Consider the following 15065-nt stretch of genomic DNA (forward strand, 5'->3'; position numbering starts at 1 on the left):
CTGCATTACACACTGCATTGGATAGGCGTTCCCAATCATGAGCCCAGGCCTGCCCTGCTCTTGCTGATGTAAACCCTTTTGTGCTGCCTGACCAATGCCTTTGCTGTGTTCGGTGGCACTTCAGGAGGCAGGTCAAATTGTCAACAACAAAAAAAGCAATATCTGTGCACGCGGGCTAGGCCTACTGATGTCCTGTTCAGCTTGAGAGGGAGAGCGTGAAGATGAGGAGGCCCGGAGGTAAGCCTGCTATTGCTATCATTTATTTGAATGAAAACGATAGGTTTCGTTGCCCGTAATGAAGCTATTTATCCGAGTTATTGACCTCACAATAAGCCATATTCGAGTAATTTACATAACTTACATTACTATGAAGCAGCAGCCGCAGAGATGGACAGCGCATGGGTGCTAAAAGTCGCGACTCAGATGCATATGGAATATATTTGGTTTGTCTCTATGACATTCAGAACTGCGCTATAACCTTCTATAGCCGAGGAGGAGGAGACCAAAAATGGACTTTACTTGGGAAGTAATGATAATGTCACTATCAATGGATGTTCGACATTTCAGCAGGCTACTAAACAACATACTAACTCTTAATCAGTCAGGAGCAAGCCAGGGAGCCTAAGAAGGAATGAAAATGAATTATTTAGGCCATATTATTATTATTTTTTCAAGGCTATAGCCTGACATTTTTAAGAAATCAATTGTGAAGCACTTGTGACACGCTGCAGGCTGACAGCAGCGCTCAGCATTGCAACAACACATCAACAACAGCACTTCAGCAACATGCCTATAAATTTAACATTTAGGCTGTATAAAATGACATTTAAACAAATATTGCTTAGAATTAAATAATAATGAAATAAAAATTGCCTTATTAAACAGTGCCTTTGAATTCTCTTTTAGGAACATGAGTTTGGCCAGTCTTTGGTTTGTGTCAAGATCGTCGACTGAAGACACGGACCAAGGCGCAGCGTGATAAGCGTACATTTTATTTGTACTTACACCACACGAACAAAACAACAAACCAAACGATACATGAAGTCCTAGGTTAATACAAAACAAACCTTACGGAACAAGATCCCACAAAGACTAGTGCAAAACAGGCTGCCTAAGTATGGTCCCCAATCAGAGACAACGAGCTACAGCTGCCTCTGATTGGGAACCACCCTGGCCAACATAGATCTAAACCAGGGGTGTCAAACTCATTTTAGCTCAGGGGCCACATGGAGGAAAATCTATTCCCAAGTGGGCCGGACCGGTAAAATCATGGTATATATAACTTAAAAACAACAACTTCAGATTGTTTTCTTTGTTTTAATACTATCAACATAAAACATAAAGCTGGAGCCTGAGGACAGTGTGTCCAAAATAGTACAAGCACAACATCACTATTAATCATAAAACACCTCAAGTTTATTTGAAAATTCTAAAGAAAAAGAACACACAAACACACAATGCCTCAGTGATTCACATAACTGTTTCACAGATCACAGAACTATATCAGGGTGTCATTTCTCAGGCAGAAATGTAGATACAAATAATGAAATCCTGTTCCCCAAACAAGTGCAAGAACCACAGAGTCAAGAATAGGTTAAATATACAAATAAAATAAAATCTATTAAAAACAATAGCACATCAACATAAAAACATATAAACATAAAGCTGGAGCCTGAGGACAGTGTGTCCAAAAGCACAACATCACTATTAATCATAAAACACCTCAAGTTATTTGAAATTCTGAGGACAAACAACACACAAACACACAATGCCTCAGTGATTCACAGAAGTATATCACAGATCACATAACTATATCAGGGTGTCTCATGCAGCACTTTAAGTGGGGTTGCATAGTTTATTTGACTCCTGATACCTGGCATCTTTTAGCTTTCACCAGCGCATCAATATCAGGCGTCACATCCTGAGTGGCAGCCAACTTCAGGATGTGATTCAAGTGCTTGTGCGTGAGCCTTGAGCGCAGCTTTGTTTTATTTATGCTCATTACAGAGAACTTGCTCACAAAGATATGTGGTTCCAAACATGCACAACAGTTTTGCAGCGAGGGCTGTCACGTTGGGGTAACCTGGCAAGAGATTCTGATAAAATGTGTCCAAGCCAGCTGCGGCAAATTTGCCCTTCAAATCCAAGTCACACTGCAAGTCTATTATTTCAAGTTGGATGCTGACGGGCAGATCAGAGGGATTCACGGTGAATGGCGAACAAAAAACGTTGAAGTCATTCTCCAGTTCACCAAAAATCTGAAAGCGTTGCTCAAACTCCCTTAACAGTCCCGTTATTTTATCTTTGAACCGCTTCATGTCTGCCACATGTTGGGTCGCGCACACATTTTTCAGACAGGGGAAGTGAGCTGCATCACCACTGGCGAGTTGCGTCTCCCACAATGACTGCTTCAACTTGAAAGAACGTATGCTGTCATAATACTGCGTGGCAACTTTGTTGCGCCCTTGCAGCTGTTTGTTCAAGTTATTCAGGTGCTCTGTAACATCCACCATAAATGCAAGGTCCTGCATCCATTCTGCAGAATTAAATTCTAACACTGGTTTGCCCTTTTCTTCCATGAACTGTTCAATTTCTTCTCATAAATCAAAGAAACGCCTCAGCACAGCACCTCGGCTTAACCATCTTACCCCAGTGTGGTATGGCAGGCCATAGATGTGGTCTTTCTCTCTGAGAAGGCTGTCAAACTGACGGTGATTCAGGCTTCTGGATCGGATGAAATTAACAGTTTGGATGACCACCTTCATGACGTTATCCATCTTTAATGACTTGCAGCACAAAGCCTCCTGGTGCAAAATACAGTGAAAAGTCCAAAAATCACGTCCTCCATTTGCAGATTGCACTTTCTCTCTGAACTTTGTCACAACGCCTGCTTTTTTCCCGATAATTGAGGGCGCACCATCTGTAGCCAGGCTGACAGCGCGGGACCAGTCCACTCCGACCCTGTCCAGCGCGCCGACGAGTGCAGTGAAAATATCAGCTGCTGTCGTTGTATCTGTCATCGGCACCAACTCCACGAACTCCTCGGTGACGGTCAATGTGTCATCAACTCCGCGGATGAAAATGGCCAGTTGTGCAACATCTGTAATGTCCGTGCTTTCATCAATTGCAACCGAAAACGCAATAAATGACTTTACTTTTTGCTTCAACTGGCTGTCCAAATCCACTGAAAGATCGGAAATCCTGTCTGCAACTGTGTTTCTTGTCAGGCTGATATTTGCAAAAGCCTGGTGCTTTTCAGGGCACACAATCTCTGCTGCCTTCATCATGCATGTTTTTACAAATTCACCCTCACTAAATGGTTTTGAAGCTACTGCGATTTCATTAGCAATGAGGTAGCTAGCTTTCACTGCAGCGTCACTGATGTTTCGGCTGTGAGTAAACACAGACTGCTGTTTCTTCAGACCCACCAACAGTTCATTCACCTTCTCTCTTCTCCGCTGTCCTTGAAAGTTGTCATATTTGTCGGCATGAAGACTCACATAGTGGCGACGAAGGTTATATTCTTTCAGCACTGCAACATGCTGTGAACACACCAAACATACAGCTTTCCCATTCAATTCCGTGAATAAATAGAAGGATGACAATTTTTCTTGGAACACTCTGCACTCTGCGTCCACTTTTCTCTTTTTTGACAGAGACATATTGGGGCAATGAGGGTGCCAAAGCACATAATGTTAAAAGTAGAAGCCGTAATAAATATCGCGGGCAAAACAAAGTAGCTCATCCGGACTGGCTGCACTTGCTTGACCTATTTGCTCTGCCCCGGTATAAACAGTTTGCTTGCTTAACACAATTGCTATTGCGCCATCCAGTGGACACAATTGGAACAGCAGTTTCTTTTATTGAAAAATTGCAGCTCATTTTTATACTTTACAAAATCATCTCGCGGGCCGGATTAAACCCGTTTGCGGGCCTGATCCAGCCCGCGGGCCGGACGTTTGACACCCCTGATCTAAACGATCTAGAACAAAACATAGAAAACTATAACATAGAAAATCCACACCCTGGCTCAACATTTAATAGTCCCCAGAGCCAGGGCGTGACAGTTTGAGGATCATGCGGTGAGCGATGCATGCCTAGTTTGTTAATTTAGCCTAGCAGATGCTCTTATATTCCCATGCCCTAATCACAGTCATCACAAATCTATTTTGTAACAACAATATCATGGAATAAAATAGAATAAATTAGAAAATGATAGTTTCCCAAATGAAAAAAAGATACAAGTGCATACCTGATGATATGTGGCTGCTGTGTTAAACAATGAATTACTTTCTCTCGAATTCATTGAGGATCAGATACTTCAGCTGTAACTGGTTAGGTTGTGCTCAATTTTAACAGTTGATAGACAACTTTAGCACTGTTTCAAACTTAGACTATCCTCTTTTTTAACAACAGCCTGTATAGAAATCAAAAAGTCTCCGGTGCTGCAGCATGCGCTTATTCATTGTCTTGCTCTGTTGTGGAATTAAAAAAGATTCTGCTTGTCTCCAGTCAGGTAAAATTACGTAGAATTGCATGAAATGCGTTTATAAAAGGCAATTTTTTCTCAGACTGTAAATAAGATGATAGATTCATGCAGTGCTTTTATTATAATGGATATCTTTTAACCCTTGTCCGCGGTGGTCTGTGAATCACAACCTTCTGGCTACTTTGCCATGTAATGCTTACAAAACGAAGAACAGTTTCTAAAACTGCATATCTAAGGCTCTGGTCTGTCCTAGAAGTGGGGGTAAACTGCATATCTAAGGCTCTGGTCTGTCCTAGAAGTGGGGGTAAACTGCATATCTAAGGCTCTGGTCTGTCCTAGGAGTGGGGGTAAACTGCATATCTAAGGCTCTGGTCTGTCCTAGGAGTGGGGGTAAACTGCATATCTAAGGCTCTGGTCTGTCCTAGGATTGGGGGTAAACTGCATATCTAAGGCTCTGGTCTGTCCTAGGAGTGGGGGTAAACTGCATATCTAAGGCTCTGGTCTGTCCTAGGAGTGGGGATAAACTGCATATCTAAGGCTCTGGTCTGTCCTAGGAGTGGGGTTAAACTGCATGTCTAAGGCTCTGGTCTGTCCTAGGAGTGGGGGTAAACTGCATATCTAAGGCTCTGGTCTGTCCTAGGAGTGGGGATAAACTGCATATCTAAGGCTCTGGTCTGTCCTATGAGTGGGGGTAAACTGCATATCTAAGGCTCTGGTCTGTCCTAGGAGTGGGGGTAAACTGCATATCTAAGGCTCTGGTCTGTCCTAGGAGTGGGGGTAAACTGCATATATAAGGCTCTGGTCTGTCCTAGGAGTGGGACTAAACGGTAGGCATGTTCTCTGCTATCCACTTTATGTTTTAATTATTATTTTGGGTATGGGAGAGGGTCACTTGTTTATTTTTCAAACGTTCAGGGAGGGTCGGGTAAAAAATATATTTTACTGACGGAAGGGCCATTCATTTTCATTTCAGAGAGATCTGATTTTCTCAGCCAGGTCACCCGTGACACAAGTCAGGATTAGACATCCATCCATGTCTGAGGACGTCTGGAGATGACGTAGAAACCGGCCACTAGGGGCAACAGTGAGCTCTGTTACCTTCAAGTAGGTTTTGGTCTTGCTAGGGCATTGTGGACGGGGATGGCGAACGGCCGTAAGCTAGTGATGGGCGGGTCAGCTTTTTGTTCACCCGCACCTGCCTGCAATTGCTAATAACCCATCCGCAACCGCATGACTATATGTGATAAAGTGAAAGTCTGAGGCCCGCACCTGACTCTAACCCGCTAATATCGAAAATGCGCTGTACAGTTCTCTTACGTGAAGTCCAAGGTACACAAACAACATACCTCACACGGAACAAGATCCCACAACCCACTAGTGCCAATAGGCTGCCTAAGTATGGTCCCCAATCAGAGACAACGAGCGACAGCTGCCTCTGATTGGGAACCACACCGGCCAACATAGATCTAGACATACTAGATCCTACAACATAGAAAATACAACATAGAAAATCACACCCTGACTCAACAAATAAGAGTCCCCAGAGTCAGGGCGTTACACCATGTTTGAAGTCTTGTGACTGTGGAATTGGTATAGCGCCTCACAATCATCACACATAACCTAGCCGGCACTGCTAGCATCCTCCATTACCACTTCACCAAATATTTCCCAAACATTCATTTCTGGCCCTCCCTTCTCTTTAGTTTCAACTCTCCATTCTCTTATTGACTTAAACTCAGACATTGTCCTTTTTGCCTCAGTGGATTGACGTGAACTTTTTCTGCCCAAATTCCCAAAAGCATTTGGCGATTGGCACGTGTATTTGGCCACATACAGTTAGGCCCTATATCTTAGGCTTAGGCACTAATGCCAGATAAAAATAAATACAAAAATAACTCAATGTAGCCTATTGATAGGCACAATAATTATGAATTGCACCAAAATTATACATTTCTGGATTTTTTTAATGAATTGTTTCTCTTTATTCAACCGGCCATGACCCTAAACCCACCCACCCCGCGGATATAAGAACAGGGACTGTACATTATGAGTCAACCCGCGCATAAGTATCTGCCTCTGGTGCAAATGGTTGAATGTTAGAATCCAGCTATATAATTATTATTTTTGATTTGGGGTTTTAAGCCTATCCCAAACCTTAACCCTTACCTTAACCATTCGGAGTTAATGCCTAACCTTAAGATTTTGGAGTTAATGCCTAAACTTAACCCTAACCTTAAAAATGTGGAGTTAATGCCTAAACTTAACCTTAAACACTTTGAAATGTGATGTTTGGAACAACTTCAAAATTTGAGAAACATGGATAAACTCTAATTCTTACTGTGAGAGCTTGTTGGATTTTCTCCAGGTATCCATCATTATAAATAACTTACAGTCCTTTACTAGAGCTCTGCAAGAGTGCTAGGGATGTGGGTTAGGGTTATGATGAGGGTTAGGGTTATGATGCGGGTTAGGGTTATGATGCGAGTTAGGGTTATGTTGCGAGTTAGGGTTATGTTGCGGGTTAGGGTTATGATGCCGGTTAGGGTTATGATGCGGGTTAGGGTTATGATGCGGGTTAGGGTTATGATGCGGGTTAGGGGTGTGATGCGGGTTAGGGGTGTGATGTGGGTTAGGGTTATGATGCGGGTTAGGGTTATGATGCGGGTTAGGGGTTATGATGCGGTTAGGTATATGATGAGGGTTAGGGTTATGATGCGGGTTAGGGGTATGATGCAGGTTAGGGTTATGATTCGGGTTAGGGTTATGATGCGGGTTAGGGGTATGATGCAGTTTAGATGTATGATGCTGGTTAGGGTTATGATGCGGGTTAGGGTTATGATGCGGGTTAGGGGTATGGTGCGGGTTAGGTGTATGATGCGGGTTAGGTGTATAATGCTGGTTAGGGTTATGATGCTGGTTAGGGTTATGAAGTGGGTTAGGGTTATGATGCGGGTTAGGGGTATGATGCGGGTTGGGGTATGATGCGGGTTAGGGGTATGATGTGGGTTAGGGGTATGATGTGGGTTAGGGGTATGATGCGGGTTAGGGTTATGATGCGGGTTAGGGGTATGATGTGGGTTAGGGGTATGATGTGGGTTAGTGGTATGATGTGGGTTAGGGGTATGATGTGGGTTAGGGGTATGATGTGGGTTAGGGTTATGATGTGGGTTAGGGGTATGATGTGGGTTAGGAGTATGATGTGGGTTAGGGGTATGATGTGGGTTAGTGGTATGATGTGGGTTAGGGGTATGATGTGGGTTAGGGTTATGATGTGGGTTAGGGGTATGATGTGGGTTAGGGTTATGATGTGGGTTAGGGTTATGATGTGGGTTAGGGTTATGATGTGGGTTAGGGGTATGATGTGGGTTAGGGTTATGATGTGGGTTAGGGGTATGATGTGGGTTAGGGGTATGATGCTGGTTAGGGCTGTGATGTGGGTTAGGGTATGATGTGGGTTAGGGTTATGATGCTGGTTAGGGTTATGGTTAGGGTTATGATGTGGGTTAGGGTTATGATGTGGGTTAGGGGTATGATGTGGGTTAGGGTTATGATGTGGGTTAGGGGTATGATGTGGGTTAGGGTTATGATGTGGGTTAGGGGTATGATGTGGGTTAGGGTTATGATGTGGGTTAGGGTTATGATGTGGGTTAGGGTTATGATGTGGGTTAGGGGTATGATGTGGGTTAGGGGTATGATGTGGGTTAGGGTTATGATGTGGGTTAGGGGTATGATGTGGGTTAGGGGTATGATGCTGGTTAGGGCTGTGATGTGGGTTAGGGTATGATGTGGGTTAGGGTTATGATGCTGGTTAGGGTTATGGTTAGGGTTATGATGTGGGTTAGGGTATGATGTGGGTTAGGGGTATGATGTGGGTTAGGGGTATGATGTGGGTTAGGGTTATGATGTGGGTTAGGGTTATAATGTGGGTTAGGGGTATGATGTGGGTTAGGGGTATGATGTGGGTTAGGGTTATGATGTGGGTTAGGGTTATGATGTGGGTTAGGGGTATGATGTGGGTTAGGGTTATGATGTGGGTTAGGGTTATGATATGGGTTAGGGTTATGATGTGGGTTAGGGTATGATGTGGGTTAGGGGTATGATGTGGGTTAGGGTTATGATGTGGGTTAGGGGTATGATGTGGGTTAGGGTTATGATGTGGGTTAGGGTTATGATATGGGCATGTGTACTATATGTTATCTCCATATTCATCATCCCACTTGAAATCCACCATTTCATCCGCTATTGGCTTTGAAATGGAAATTAATCTAAAAGAGTATTCTCTGTAGAGAATACGGTAATATGAGAGATGGGGCATTTGGCACAATGTTTCACAACGGAGATATTTTACATACTCATTACATTAAAGATAATTAAAGACAGCTTCCTAGTCTTCAAGAGATGTGGTCTCCATCTACAGTGGGTTTTGAAGAGCACCTGCAACACAAGGAAGGAGACCCTGTGGGAAAGCAACCAAGTGATGCAACATCCCTAATCTTGGATGACATTGTCATAACCTCTCTCTCACCTTCAGACTTTAATACAGTATTGTATCAGAGGATTCTAGTCAAGCACACACAGACACACACGCACACTGAGATGGCTCTCTAGCATAATCGACTCTATACTACGCTGACATGTTGCTCAGTTGGTAGAGCATGGCGCTTGCAACGCCAGGGTTGTGGGTTTGATTCCCACGGGGGGCCAGAATGAAAAATGTATGCACTAACTGTAAGTCGCTCTGGATAAGAGCGTCTGCTAAATGACTAAAATGTAAAACGTAAATGTGAAGGAGCATCAAACCAGGGGGGCGGTCCCTAGGGACCTGTCAATCACTGAATCCGCAGAGAGGGATTGGAGAGCTCTCACGGTTGATCCAACCAACCCGCTCCTCCTCCTCCACTCACATGCAGCTGCCTCTCCTCTGTTGAGGGCCTACGATGTTTCCTCTCTCCTATCTGGTGTTGTGTGATCACACTGGCTTCTCACTGCAGAGAACATCAAGGACCCCGTCGCCCTTCCATCTACATCTAGCTTCGCTCCTTCAGCTTCACACACTGTCCCCCCTCACGCACACACACAAACATACACACTCCGACCGAGCCTTGACAGATATCACCCAGAATAGTCATCTCTAATAGTGCAGGGAGACATTTAAAGCTAACGGAGACAGATCTGACCCATGATGATTCCCAGTGGTTTTCTACAGCCATTAAATCCATGTAGCCACACACATGGCCATTCAGGCCTCTTTAAAAAGCCATCAGTGGAGCTCCATCCTTCAGCCTCATGGTACTCTGTCCCTGCCTGTCTGACCACACTATGGAGAGGGATGGAGAGGGATGGAGGAGGAGGATGGAGAGGGATGGAGGAGAGGGATGGAGGGGGATGGAGGAGAGGGATGGAGAGGGGTGGAGGGGGATGGAGAGGGGTGGAGGGGGATGGAGAGGGATGGAGGGGGGTGGAGGGGGATGGAGAGGGATGGAGGAGGAGGATGTCCTCTGTAGTTGCGTTCCTTTCTTTGTTTGCTGAAATCCATACCTTTTCAATAAACATTAATCAAATACCACAACCGACTGTTTACTTGTTGGGATTCAATTGCCACGTGCATTGGTGCTGAATTGCCATCTTAGAGCAACGGCAATGAGCAAACAGTCTGTTGTTGTATTTGATTAACGTTTATTGAGTATGGATTTCAGCAAACAAAGAAAGACGCAACTACAGAGGACAAACATAGGTACAAGTTAGGCATTTAATAATTCACATTTTTTGAAGTATTGACCTTGGGGGAATCGATTTAGTCGGAGCTAGATTCCACAAAGCCTGGTCTCAGGTGAAATTACAGAGGAGGAACTTCTGGATGCAATTAAAGACTTTAAGTCTGGGAAAACTCCAGGGTTGGATGGCATACCAGTTGAGGTATACCAAACCTTTTTTGATATACTCAGAGGACCGTTATTAGCATGTTATAACCACTCCTATGTAAATGGTAGATGATCAGACACTCAAGAAGAAGGTCTGATTTCATTATTACTGAAACAGGATACATGTGGGAAATATAAAGATTCAGGCCATTAACAAAATTGGAGGCCCCTTACACTTCAGTGTTGTGATGCAGAAATTCTAGCAAAATGTATAGCGCATAGAATTAAAAAGGTATTGTCAGATATTATTCATTCTAACCAGACAGGTTTTTTACATGGACGACACATTTGAGGTAAAATAAGGCAAGTACTTGAAACAATAGAACACTATGAAAAATCTGGGAAACCAGGCCTGCTATTCATAGCTGACTTTGAAAAGGCATTTGATAAAGTACGACTGGAGTTTATATATAAATGCCTGGAGCATTTCAATTTAGGAGAATCTCTTATAAAATGGGTTAAAATCATGTATAGTAATCCTAGGTGTAAAATAGTAAATAATGGCTATTTCTCAAAAAGTTTTATACTGTCAAGAGAAGTAATACAGGGTTGTCCACTATCGGCATATCTATTTATTATGGCCATCGAAATTTTAGCTATTAAAATCAGATCCAACAATAATATCAAGGGATTAATCCAGGGCTTAAAAACAAAGGTGTCATTGTACGCTGATGATTCATGTTTTCTTTTAAATCCACAACTTGAATCCCTCCATAGCCTCATAGAGGATCTAGATACATTTTATAACCTCTCTGGATTACAACCAAATTATGATAAATGTACTATATTACGTATTGGATCACTAAAAAATAAATGTTTTACATTACCGTGTAGTTTACCAATAAAATGGTCTGATGTTGATGTGGATATACTCGGAATACATATCCCAAATGAAATAAATGATCTCACTCCAATACCTTTTAATAGAAAGTTAGCAAAAATAGATAAGATCTTGCTGCCATGGAAAGGTAAATACCTGTCTATTTGTGGAAAAATCACCCTGATTAACTCTTTAGTATTAACCCAGTTTACCTATTTGCTTATGGTCTTTCCTACGCCTAGTGAACAGTTCTTTAAATTATATGAGAAAAAAATATTCCATTTCATTTGGAACGGCAAGCCAGACAAAATTAAACGGGCCTATTTATATAATGAATATGAATTCGGAGGACAGAAATTATTAAATATTAAAGCATTAGACCTATCACTAAAAGCTTCAGTCATACAAAAGTTATTCTTAAAGCCGAACTGGTTCTCTAGCAAATTAGTAACATTGTCTCACCCCATGTTCAAGAATGGCCTTTTTCCCTTTAATCAGATTACAACCTCTCACTTTCAGTTATTTGAAAGGAAATCATCTCCCAAATATCACAATTTCTAAAACAAGCCATAGAAAGTTGGTTGCAATTTCAATTTAATCCTCCAGAAACGACAGAACAAATAATGCAACAAATATTGTGCTTAAACTCAAATATACTAATTGATTAAAAAAATGTTATTTTTTGAAATAATGTTTAAAAAAGGTATAATCTTCATAAATGATATCATAGGTAGGACTGGTGGAGTTATGTCGCACATGCAGCTAACAAAAACATATGGAAATGTCTGCTCTACCCAAAATTACAACCAAATAATTGCAGCATTACCGCAAAAATGGAACAGGAAGTAGAAGGGGGAAAAAGTAAGGAACTTGTCTGTCGGCCCTGCATTAAAGATCATAATTGGTTAAAGAAAATTGTGATAAATAAAAAAGTATACCAGTTTCATTTAAGGACCAAAGGATTGACAGCCGTCCCATATAGATTGCAAAATAGTTGGGAAGAGATCTTTGACGTACCGATTCCATGGCAAATTGTTTATGAACTGATACGTAAAACAACGCCTGATTCAAAACTTAGAATTTTTCAATTTAAATTATTATACAAAATTATTGTTATTTATATGGGGGATACAATCTTCCCAACTCTGCAGATTTTGCTGTGAAGAGACAGAATCATTAGATCACTGTCCATTTGTAGCTTGTTTTTGGTCACAGGTCCAATATTTACCTGGAGCTAACCCTGCAGATGGCACTACTGGGTGATCTGAAAAGTCATAGTCAATGGATCAATAATATAATAATACTTTTAGCAAAAAAAAAATATTTTCAATTTACAATCTGTAGAAACAATGAGAATAGAAAGGTTCAGAACTTTTGTGAAACATCACAGTACAGTTGAAAAATATATGGCAAATAGAAATCCAATATGGATGGTGTTAAGAGATCGATGGGAGGTGTTGAATGGCGCTGAAGGATGGGACTAATAAGAACTAACAACAACTAATAACAACAGGATGACTAATGTAAAGCATACTGTGTCCATAATAAGTATATAGGTTATAGGTTGAGAGCTTTTGTGAAAGAGCACAGTTGGAAAGATGTGGCATATAGAAGCAAACTGGATGGACATCATGAAAATTATCGGAGAGGTTGAGGGTAGAGGAAGTTCAGGAGTAAAAACAAACAAAATATAATGATTGTAAAATTGACTGTATCCATAAAATGTATATAGTATTTATAAGCTGGAAGTAGAGGCCTAAGCGTTGTTGTTCAGTAGTTTACTCCAATTAGGGGAGGGGTGGTGGGGTTGGAAAGTAATAAAGGGAAATATATTTTTTTAAAGGATATGTATATATATATATGTATTTATATGTATGTATGTATGTATGTGTATATGTATGTGTATGTATATATATATATATATATATATATATATATTTGAGGGGAAAAAAACATATGGGGGATTGGAAGTGATGCAGACAATTACATTGATGGAAGTTACAATCTATCTGCAATATTAAAGCTGATCTACCCCCTAAAAAATAAAAAATAAATTAAAAAAGCCTGGTCTCAGCTCCATGCCGTTGGTAAAGTTCATCAGAAAGTTCCTTCATCATGGAGGGGAGTTTAGTCTGCTATCACCCCAGTAGCTTTTGTATGCTGAACTCCCCATCATCAAATGATTGTTTCTGTTGTCTTGTTTGTGAACTACTGCACAGTGATACCACTTTACAGATGGGGAGGTCAAGATGGTCATGATGATCAAATGATTACAGATGCTTCAACATAAAGAAAACTCTCTCAAGAGAAGACTGAAGTGATTTAACCTCTAGGCTGTATAGCCTGATGTCTTAATATCCAGTGTGAAGAGGAAGGAGATCATTAGAACAGTAGGGATGGAGGGGTGCATTATATGTGAGATATCAGAAGTAGCGCCCTCACCGCCTCTGAATGATACATCAATAGGAGACCAGACCACTCGATTATGTTTAGGACATTTTATCCTCTCCAATGGTATACCAGGAGGAATTCTCTATATTACCGCTCTCAAACACATAACCCCTCTGGCTTATGTGACAGACTGAATAGTGTGACGCTCCACATCAGCCACTGTATCTAGTCTACTGCATAGCCTTTCCAGTATGAAAAATAAATTTAAAAAAATAAATGTATGCACTCACTAACTGCAAGTCGCTCTGGATAAGAGCGTCTGCTAAATGACAAAAAAGAAATAGCCTGTTGAAGTCTCCACGTCAGCCACTGTATCTAGTCTACAATAGTCTGTTGAACGTCATTTTCCCTTCTCTGTGTCTCCCCAACAACCTCCTCCCACCTCCTCCTCCACCTCCCCCCTCCTCCACCTCCTCCCACCTCCTCCTCCACCTCCTCCTCCCACATCCTCCCCCTCCTCCACCTCCCCCCTCCTCCACCTCCCCCCTCCTCCACCTCCTCCCACCTCCTCCTCTACCTCCACCTCCTCCTCCTCCACCTCCTCCTCCCACATCCTCCCCCTCCCCCTCCTCCCACCAACCTCCTCCTCCTCCCACCTCCTCCTCATCCCACATCCTCCCCCTCCCCCCTCCTCCCATCAACATCCTCCCCCCTCCTCACCTCCTTCTCTCCCCCTCCCTCCCTCCCCCCTTCCTCCCTCCCACCTCCTCCTCCCCTACTCCAACAGGTCTCGCCACCTTATCTCCTTCATGGAGCTTCAATTAAAAGCAGCTGGGTGTTGGAAGGCTGAGAGCATTACCACAGCTGTAATTACTAGATTCACCATGTCAGTCTGCCTTCCACTTCCGCCGTCTGCACTGCGCTCTGTAATTCACCAGATGTACTTCCCCCTTCCTTCCCTGACATGCTGAAGATGAAAAATGTGATTGATTGTTATGAACCATATTCAAGTGTCCCCAAGGGAGTGGAGAACAACAGCGAGTGACACTCGTACAGTCATAAAGGAGCCAAAATGGCAGGCGATATCTGTAAACGCTAGAGAATAGATATAATTATTTTTCAATTCATTCCGTCTGCTCTGTGTGTGCCTAGCAGGAGAGATTCATTTACTTTTTAACTCATATTGTTTTTCTCTGCCGTTCCTCCGTTTCCATAGCAGCCTACCGCTATAAAAAGCTAATTTTTCAACCTCATTATTTAGCTAGTTTTCTTAGGCCACTCTGTGCGAGCTGAAAAAATGGTGTCGACTTTCAATGCAAGTAGGTGAATTAGAAATGACCGTAAAGTCTGTAGAAATTATGACTGACCACTGTAGGTTTTTTATGTATACTCCCTTTGTGGTATTACGGTCATCCATGGTTTGTAAAGTGTACCATCCCTTGTA

General features: G+C 42.3%; 1 protein-coding gene across 7 annotated transcripts in view; it reads left to right on the forward strand.

Annotated features, from left to right (window-relative positions):
- Positions 1-15065, forward strand: part of LOC121556942 (interleukin-1 receptor accessory protein-like 1) — a 277390-nt gene that overhangs the window by 242530 nt on the left and 19795 nt on the right. The window lies entirely within an intron of this gene.

Source organism: Coregonus clupeaformis, unplaced genomic scaffold (assembly GCF_020615455.1).
Source record: "Coregonus clupeaformis isolate EN_2021a unplaced genomic scaffold, ASM2061545v1 scaf0215, whole genome shotgun sequence".
NCBI lineage: Eukaryota > Metazoa > Chordata > Actinopteri > Salmoniformes > Salmonidae > Coregonus > Coregonus clupeaformis.